The following is a 9545-nucleotide window of genomic DNA, read 5'->3' as shown; positions in this document are numbered from 1 at the left end:
CCTTTCACAGTAGTAATGCCCTATCTGTGCCTCTTCACAGTTGAAATGTCCTCTCTGTGCTCCTTCAGAGTAGTTATGCTCTCACTGTGCCCCCATAACAGTAGTAATGCCCTCTGTACCCATTTGTAGTAGTAATGCCTGTGTGCTCTGTGTTAAATAAAACAACAACACAGTAACTACTCACCTTGTCCTGTTCCTGAAGCTCACATCCAGCTCTCCCCTGCAGACACAGATCGCTCTGCAGCAATGTGTGGGTGGCGCATATGCAGATTCCCGGGCTCCTCCCACACAGGCTGGCAGCGCGATCTGTGCCTGCAAGCTGAATGGTGGAGCAGGGAGAAGTCTTCCTGCTTCATCATGCAGTCCAGGAGAGACGGAGCGCGAGGAGCTGAGTGACAGGACAGCAGCTCCTGGCACTCCAGCAATGAGCGCTTCCATCTGTATCGATGGAAGCACTCATCACTTCTGGCACCCCCCTAAAAGTGGGTCCCCCCCCTCTTAGCACGACACTGGACCCAACCTCAGGATAGGTCAGCAATATCATATCCGCAGGAGTCCAACCATTAGCCCCCCGACCGATCAACTGATTGGTAAGGAAGGGTGGTGATAACATGAAGTAAAGCTCCTGGGTCCCTTCTGTGGTCAGGCTGGATATGGTGAAAGATGACATTATCGTGCTGTGATTTTCCTTTCTAATGTCACTTGGACACAAAAAAACTGAAAGTAAAACTTTTCATGCTACCCCCTGACTTCAAACAAGTGCTGTGCTCCAAATATTGTGCCTGATATCATTTAAAATCTAAGAATATATGTTTAAAGAGGTAATGTAACCCAATTCACAAGGCTTGCAGTGGGTACAACTGGTGTAAAAAAATAAAAATAAACAAGCTTATACTCACTGATCCCATTCTGTTCCATTGCTGCTCAGGTTCCTAATGTGCTCCACTTCCTGCTGATGTCCCAACATGACAGGTATTGCTTAGGAATGCTACTCAACCAATCACTGGCTGAGGTGTGGCGATTTGTTGAGTAGCATTGACAGCCATTTCCTTCTTTGTCAGGACATCAGCACGAAGTGGAACACAGCAGGGACCCAGGCACCATGGGGACAGCAGTGGCGAGGGGTCATGAGATGAGTAAAACATTGTTTTTTGTTGTTTTTTTTACATCATTTGTATCACATTGCAACCCTTTATTATTTTGCTGGAATACCCCTTTAAATATGATACCAAGCGATGGGCTAGTCATTTATATTTGTGATGTATAGTTAAATGTTATATAGTTGAATAAAAAAAATATTTAAAATGATTTATTGATTGGTTTATTGTTCTTCTCTTCATTATGTCCTTATCCATATAACTAGTCTATCCTGTTAAAGAACAATGCAGACAATGCCCTTGTGAGAACAGTAGTGTTCGCTCAACAGTATTGATTATTGACATTAAATAGCTGTACTTGAAGGTAACTTCGTTTTTATCTCTGCCAAGGATATGCAAATGTATATTTTAGATGGGTTTATATGCTGCAATAAGATGTATAAAGCTAATTTCACGCCTCCAGTTTGAATTCCGGCAGTCTGTTCCGGCAGAGAACATACTGCCGGAATTCTCCGGATCCGGTGCTGCCGGATGTGGATGGAATGTCCGCCGGCCACATTAAACATGCGGTGGTGATTCTCCGCCTGTGTGCCGGAACAGCCATGCCAGAGTATCACACTGGAGGTGTGAAACTAGCCTAAATCTGTAACATGGTTACTCTACCTATAATTCAGCAAAAGAGATTGGGAGACAAAATATAGCACACTGTGCTCTGCCTGACTCTGGATTGTAACTGTATTTTCCTTCTTACCATGGATGAAGCCACAAAAAGGCAAAACCCAGGAAAAGCTCAGTGTGCCATGTGTTAATTAGGTGCCATGCTTTTTAATAGATTGTGAGCATACCGAACACAAATTCCCTTTATCTGAACAGTTGAGGTGCTCAGCATGAGATTTAACAATGCTTTTATGTCACAAAAGTGGAATTGAAAAATCACTAATTATGGCATATGTCATATCTGTGTCATACTTGTACCATAATTTGCGACTTTTAGCACTTCTCGCCACTATTTCAAAGTGGCAAGGAAAGGGATGGGGCTTAGAGGGAAGGGGCAACACCTCCCGCAACCTACCATATTTACTATAAGTTATGCCAGAAACTACACTAGATGGATTGGATTTGATATTCTGGTACTCGGACTGTTAGAGATATGTCCAAGAGACATCTGCTTCTTAATAAATTAGGCTAATTTCACTCCAGCACAAGGAGATCTAGATCGGCGTTGGGGCAGCAAGTCTTGATAAGTCTCCATGGTCTAAGAGCTATGGTGGAGATGAATCATAACTTTTACATAATTTTTGTGGTGTAAAAAGGTTGGAAATGATGCTGCACCATGATTTTGTGACTCAACAGCTATCTGCTTTTACTGTGTCTGATCAAGGTAGGAATCCTTGTACTGAATACTGACTTCTTCTTTGGTTCTGTGTCTAACTTACCCATCAGTTCTGTCATTTGGTGCAGCTTTCATATTTTGGTTACTACTCGTTTTTCTGAATCTGGTAATGCTTCTAGTTCTAACTCCAGGCTACATCTTCTGGTTCTGTTCCTGGCTACTGATCATGGTTTAGGTCTAACTAATACAGTCAACATAAAGTACATTATCGAAAGATTAAACAAAATCATTGGAAAAAGTAAGCCCACTAGCTAAAATAATACTTTTAATGAAGTGCATTTAAAATATGTAATTAGCAAAACAGCAAATGTAGAAAAGGTAAACCAAGGGGAAAGTGCCCTTTTAAATACTAAACCAAATTAAAAAAGGAGCTACAAAATACTATTAAAGATTTACAAAAATATTGTAAAAATATAATTGATACAACGTATTTGGGAGATAATCCATCTCCTTCCTCAGATGGTAGGAATACCCCCAAAGAGGTGAAATAAGAGAGATGACTTCTCTGCAATGAACTTAATCAGAAGGTCAAGAATCCCACACAACCAAGCATATCAAATTAGTCTCATACAAAACCAATAAAACACCAACTGAAACATACTGTAGGTAATAGATGTTTTAGACTAAACAAATTATATCGACCATTGAAAATACCGAACCGAACTTTAGGATTTTTGGACCCCGAACCCGAACATTTTAGTAAAAGTTCAGGTTCGTTGTTCGGCGCTTTCCTGGCGCTTTTTGAAAGGCTGCAGAGCAGCCAATCAACAAGCGTTTAACTCTGTGCCCTTAGAAGCCATCACAGCCATGCCTACTAATGGCATGGCTGTGATTGGCCAGTGCAGCATGTGACCCAGCCTCTATATAAGCTTGAGTCTTTTTAGCGCTGCACATCACTCTGCTGTTACTAGTGTAGGGAGAGGATGCTGCTGGTGATTTCAGGGAGAGAATAGGAGAGAATCTTTGTTCAGAACTGGAATCTAACTCAGCGATCTACATACATTTAGTTGTGTGGGTGCAGGGCACCATCTTTTTACCCTGCTCTGAGCCCAGTGACAGAAAAAATAACTTTTATCCATCTGTTAGTTAGGTGGGTGGCGGCGGCCATTTTAAGCAAGCTCAGTGCACCAGCACTGCATCTGAGCTTTTGTGACATTGAAATCCAAGCTTAAAAAACTGCACTAATAATCTGGTTTTAAAAAAAATCACCCTTTTTTGGCAATATACAACATCTGGTGCATTTGCAGGATAAGTCAGTGTCCAATTTAAGCTAGAAATACAGCCATAATTTTCTGAGTTTTCAAAAACACACTTTTTTGCCAAAATACACAATTGTACAGCCCTTGCAGCATCAGCACGTGTGAAATTCAAGGGTTATATACAGCTTTCATATTCAGTTACAAAAAAGAAAACACTTTTTTGGCAATATCCAACATCTGGATTAGTCATTGTGCAATTTAAGATAGAAATACAGCCATAATTTTCGGGGTTTTTAAAAACACCCTTTTTTTGGCAAAATCCACTATTTTATGTGAAATTCAAGTTTAATATATACAGCTTTCATATTCTGTTACTAAAAAAAACACACTTTTTTTGGCAGTATCCAACATCTGTATTAGTCAGTGTGCAATTTAAGCTAGAAATACAGCCATAATTTTCTGGGTTTTTAAAAACACACTTTTTTGCCAAAATACCCAATTTTACAGCCCTTGCAGCATCTGCACGTGTGAAATTCAAGGGTTATATACTGCTGTCATATTCTGTTATTAAACAAACACCCATTTTGTTCAAAAAACTTAAATTGCGGCCTAGTCTAGATCAGTACGTGTGAGAAACAGCCTTTACATACTGTGGTTCTATTCAGTTATCTGAAATACAGCCATTTTGGGCACAAATCTTTAATTGCGGCCTAGTCTGGATCAGGGCGTGTGAGATACACCCTTTATATACTGTGGTTATATTCTTCTAATAAAAAAACACCCTTTTTTGGGCAAAATACAAAATTTTTCTGGCCTTGCACCATCAGCAAGTGTGAAATTCAAGGGTTATATATTGCTGTCATATTCGGTTATTAAACAAACACCCGTTTTGGGCAAAAAAGTTTATTTTGCAGCCTTTGCTGCATATGTCATTGGGAAATACAGCCTTTACATACTGTGGTTCTATTCAGTTATTAAACAAACACCCACTTTCGGCACAAATCTTTAATTGCGGCCTAGTCTAAATAAGGGCGTGTGAGATACAGCCTTTATATACTGCGTTTCTATTCAGTTATTTGAAATACAGCCATTTTAGAGAAACAAATTTAATTGCGGCCTAGTCTGGATCAGTCGTGTGAGATACACCCTTTATATACTGTGGTTATATTCTTCTATTAATAAAACACCCTTTTTTGGGCAAAATACAAAATTTTTCTGGCCTTGCACCATCAGCACGTGTGAAATTCACATTCAGTTATTAAACAAACACCCGTTTTGGGCAAAAAAGTTTATTTTGCAGCCTTTGCTGCATATGTCATTGTGAGATACAGCCTTTACATACTGTGGTTCTATTCAGTTATTAAACAAACACCCACTTTGGGCACAAATCTTTAATTGCGGCCTAGTCTGGATAAGGGCGTGTGAGATACAGCCTTTACATACTGTGTTTCTATTCAGTTATTTGAAATACAGCCATTTTTGGCACAAATCTTTAATTGCGGCCTAGTGTGGATCAGGGCGTGTGAGATGCACCCTTTATAAACTGTGGTTATATTCTTCTATTAATAAAACACCCTTTTTTGGGAAAAATACACAATTGTTCTGGCTTTGCACCATCAGCACGTGTGAAATTCAAGGGTTATATACTGCTGTCATATTCAGTTATTAAACAAACACCCATTTTGGGCAAAAAAGTTTATTTTGCAGCCTTTGCTGCATATGTCATTGTGAGATACAGCCATTACATACTGTGGTTCTATTCAGTTATTTGAAATACAGCCATTTTGGGCACAAATCTTTAATTGCGGCCTAGTCTGGATCAGGGCGTGTGAGATACAGCCTTTACATACTGTGGTTCTATTCAGTCGTTAAACAAACACCCATTTAGGGAAAGATCCTAAATTTGAGAAATATGAGGAGAGCGTCAAATAAGGGACGTGGCCCAGGTCGTGGTTCTGCTGGTGGAGCTCCTGTTGCAGGGAGAGGACGTGGTCGATCTGTGCCAGCTACACGCACAGGTGAAACCCCTTCCTCAGGTGCGAGTAGGCAACAGAACCTGCAGCGGTATTTGGTCGGGCCTAATGCGGCTCTATGAATGGTGAGGCCTGAACAAGTACAGGTGATAGTAGATTGGGTTGCTGACAGTGCCTCCAGTTCCTTCACATGGTCTCCCACCCAGTCTCCTGCTGAAAGATCAGAGTTGGCACCTGCAGTCGATGTCCATCAGTCTTTCACCTCACCCCCTTGCAAATCAGCCAAGCAGTCTGAGCCCCAAGTCATGCAGCAGTCTCTTCTGCTTTTTGATGACTCAGTTAGCAGGGTTTCCCAGGGCCATCCACCTATCCCTGCCCCAGAAGTGGAAGAGATTGAGTACACCGATGCCCAACCACTTATGTTTCAAAATGAGTACATGGGAGGACCATCGCAGCACATCTCGGATGATGACAAAACACAGGTGCCAACTGCTAGGGCTTTCAAAAGTGTGCAGACCGACAAGGAGGGCAGGGGTTAAGACTGGGTGGAAGATGATGTGGAGGATGATGAGGTCCTCGACCCCACATGGAATCAAGGTCATGCGAGTGAACTATGTAGTTCGGAGGAAGAGGCGGTGGTCGCACAGAGCCACCAGCACAGCAGAAAAGGGAGCAGGGTGCAAAAGCGGAGCGGCCATCCTCTAGACAGTACGCCTGCTACTGCCCACCGCAGCAAGGGACCAAGGCAGACACCAAAGCCAGCTCCAATGAGTTCCCTGGCGTGGCAGTTCTTCAGACAATGTGCTGATGACAAGACACGAGTGGTTTGCACGCTGTGCAATCAGAGCCTAAAGCGAGGCATAAACGTTCTCAACCTGAGCACAACCTGCATGACCAGGCATTTAAGTGCTAAGCACGAGCTGCAGTGGAGTAGACACCTCAAAAACCAAGAAAGGTCTCTGCCTCCTCCTGCTTCCTCTTCTGCTGCAGTCTCGGCCTCTTCAGCCACCTCTGAAATGACAGTGCCACCTGCCACCGCGTAAACAGAGGATCTGCCAGCAACACCACCACCTTGGTCACCAAGCATCTCCACAATGTCCCACGGAAGCGTTCAGCTCTCCATCTCCCAAACACTGGAGAGGAAGAGGAAGTACCCCCCTACCCACCCGCGATCCCTAGCCTTGAATGCCAGCATTTCTAAATTACTGGCCTTTGAAATGCTGTCATTCCGTCTGGTGGAGATGGATAGTTTTAAAGGCCTTTTAGCTATGGCTGTACCACAGTAAGTCGTGCCCAGCCGCCACTACTTTTCCATGCGAGCCATCCCTTCCCTGCACAACCAAGTAGGGGACAAAATCAGGTGTGCACTGCTCAACGCCATCTGTGGCAAGGTGCACCTCACTACAGATACGTGGACCAGTAAGCACAGTCAGGGACGTTATATCTCCATAACAGCACACTGGGTAAAGGCAGTGGCGGATGGGCCTGAGGCGGATAGCAGTTTGGCGCATGTCCTTCCACCACCGAGGTTTGCAGGGCGCTTCAGTTTGCCTCCTGTTGCTTTTTCCTCCTACTCCGCTTCCTCATCCTCTACTGGCTCCTCATCCGGTCAGCGTAACACCTTCACCACCAACTTCAGCACAGCCAGGGGTAAACGACAGCAGGCAGTTTTAAAACTTATCTGTTTAAGGGACAAACCCCACACCGTGCAGGAGCTGTGAACGGGCCTTGAACAACAGACCGATGAGTGGTTGGTGCCAGTGAGCCTCAAGCCCAGCCTGGTGGTGTGCGATAAAGGGCGAAATCTCGTAGCAGCTGTGATGCACATCCCTTGCCTGGCGCATGTGCTGAATTTGGTGGTGCAGAGATTCCTTAAAAATTACCCCGATATGTCAGAGCTGCTGCATAAAATGCGGGCCGTCTGTGCGCGCTTTCGGCATTCTCACCCTGCTGCTGCTCGCCTGTCAGTGCTGCAGCGTAAATTCGGCCTTCCCACTCACCGCCTCATATGCGATGTGCCTACAAGGTGGAACACCACCTTGCACATGCTGGCCAGCCTGTGCGATCAGCAGCAGGCGATAATGGAATTTCAGCTGCAAGACGCACGGGTGAGTCGCTCGGCGGAACAGCACCACTTCACCACCAATGACTGGGCCTCCATGCGAGACCTGTGTTCCTTGTTGCTGCTGTTTCGAGTACTCCACCAACATGGCCAGTGCCGATAACACCGTTCTCAGCGTAACTATCCCACTTCTATGCCTCCTTGAAAAAACGCTGCTGGCAATGATGGAAGAGGATGTGGCACAGGAGGAGGGGGAGGAGGAGGAAGAGGGATCATTTCGTAGGGTTTCCGGCCAGTCATTCACAAGTGGCTCCGAGGGTGGGTTCCTGCACAAACGCCAGGTACACTATTGTCCAGCCAGGGCACAGTTCTAGAGGATGACGAGGTGGAGGATGAGGAGGAGGAGATGGAGGAGGACGAACCATGTTCACAGCAGGGTGGCACCAAGACCAGCTCATGGCCATCACTGGTGCATGCCTGGCACACATGAGCGATTACATGCTGCAGTGTCTCCGCAACGACCACCGAGTTGCCCACATTCTAACTTGTGCTGATTACTGGGTGGCCACGCTGCTGGATCCCCATTACAAGGACAATGTACCATCCTTAATTCCGTCACTGGAGCGTGATCGTAAGATGCGCGAGTACAAGCGCACGCTGGTAGACAGTTAAAGCACAAAGCGAAGGCAGAGGAAGAGGTCGCCAATGCAGCTGGGGCACCGCCAGCACCTCAGAAGGCAGGGTTAGCATGGCCGAAATGTGGAAAAGCTTTGCCAGCATGTCACAACAACCAGCACAACCAGCTGATATGGAACGTCTTAGCAGGAGGCAGCATTTCACCAACATGGTGGAGCAGTATGTGTGCACATGCCTACATGTACTGAATGATGGTCTGCCCCCTTCAACTTCTGGGTCTCCAAATTGGGCGCATGGCCTGACCTTGCCCTTTATGCCTTGGAGGTGCTGCCCTGCCCGGCAGCCAGTGTATTATCTGAACGTGTGTGATATTCACCAATTTTTGGGTGTGATTTACCACTGCTATACCTAGTAGACAGGTTAAGAAAAAAGAAAAAAATTGTCTGTAACATTATCGGGTGAAATTCACAAATTTTGGGGTATGATGTACCACTGTTATACCTAGTAGACAGTAAAAAAATAAAATAATTGTCTGTTACATTTTCGGGTGAAATTCACCAATTGTGGGGTATGATGTACCACTGCTATACCTAGTAGACAGGTTAAGAAAAAAGAAAAAATTGTCTGTAACATTATCGGGTGAAATTCACAAATTTTTGGGTATTATGTACCACTGTTATACCTAGTAGACAGTAAAAAAAAAAAATTATTGTCTGTTACATTTTCGGGTGAAATTCACAAATTTTTGGGTGTGATGTACCACTGCTATACCTATTAGACCGGTAAAAAAATTTAATAAAAAATGTCTGTTACATTTTCGGGTAAAATTCTCAAATTTTTGGGTGTAATATACCCCTCCTCTACCTAGTTGATAGCTTAATAAATTTCAATAATTTTTCTTTTACATTTTCGGGTGACAATAAACAATTTAGTTTCTGTCATAGACCCCTGCTCTACCAAGTAGACAGGTTAATAAATTTCTGTAATTTTTCTGTTACATTCTTGGGTTGATATTTTACAATTTTGGACATGAATAAACCCCTGCTCTGCATAGGTGACAGGGAATACAATTTCAGAAATTCTTCTTTAATTGATGCGTGCCACCTTTCATTCAATGATTAAACTTTAACAAGTTGTCCCACATTTGCGCTTCAATAATTTGTCCCACATTTGCACTTTACAAAT

This window comes from Bufo bufo, chromosome 5 (assembly GCF_905171765.1).
Source record: "Bufo bufo chromosome 5, aBufBuf1.1, whole genome shotgun sequence".
Taxonomy (NCBI): domain Eukaryota; kingdom Metazoa; phylum Chordata; class Amphibia; order Anura; family Bufonidae; genus Bufo; species Bufo bufo.
The sequence above is the reverse complement of the archived record's forward strand: the minus strand, read 5'-3'. Positions refer to the sequence as shown.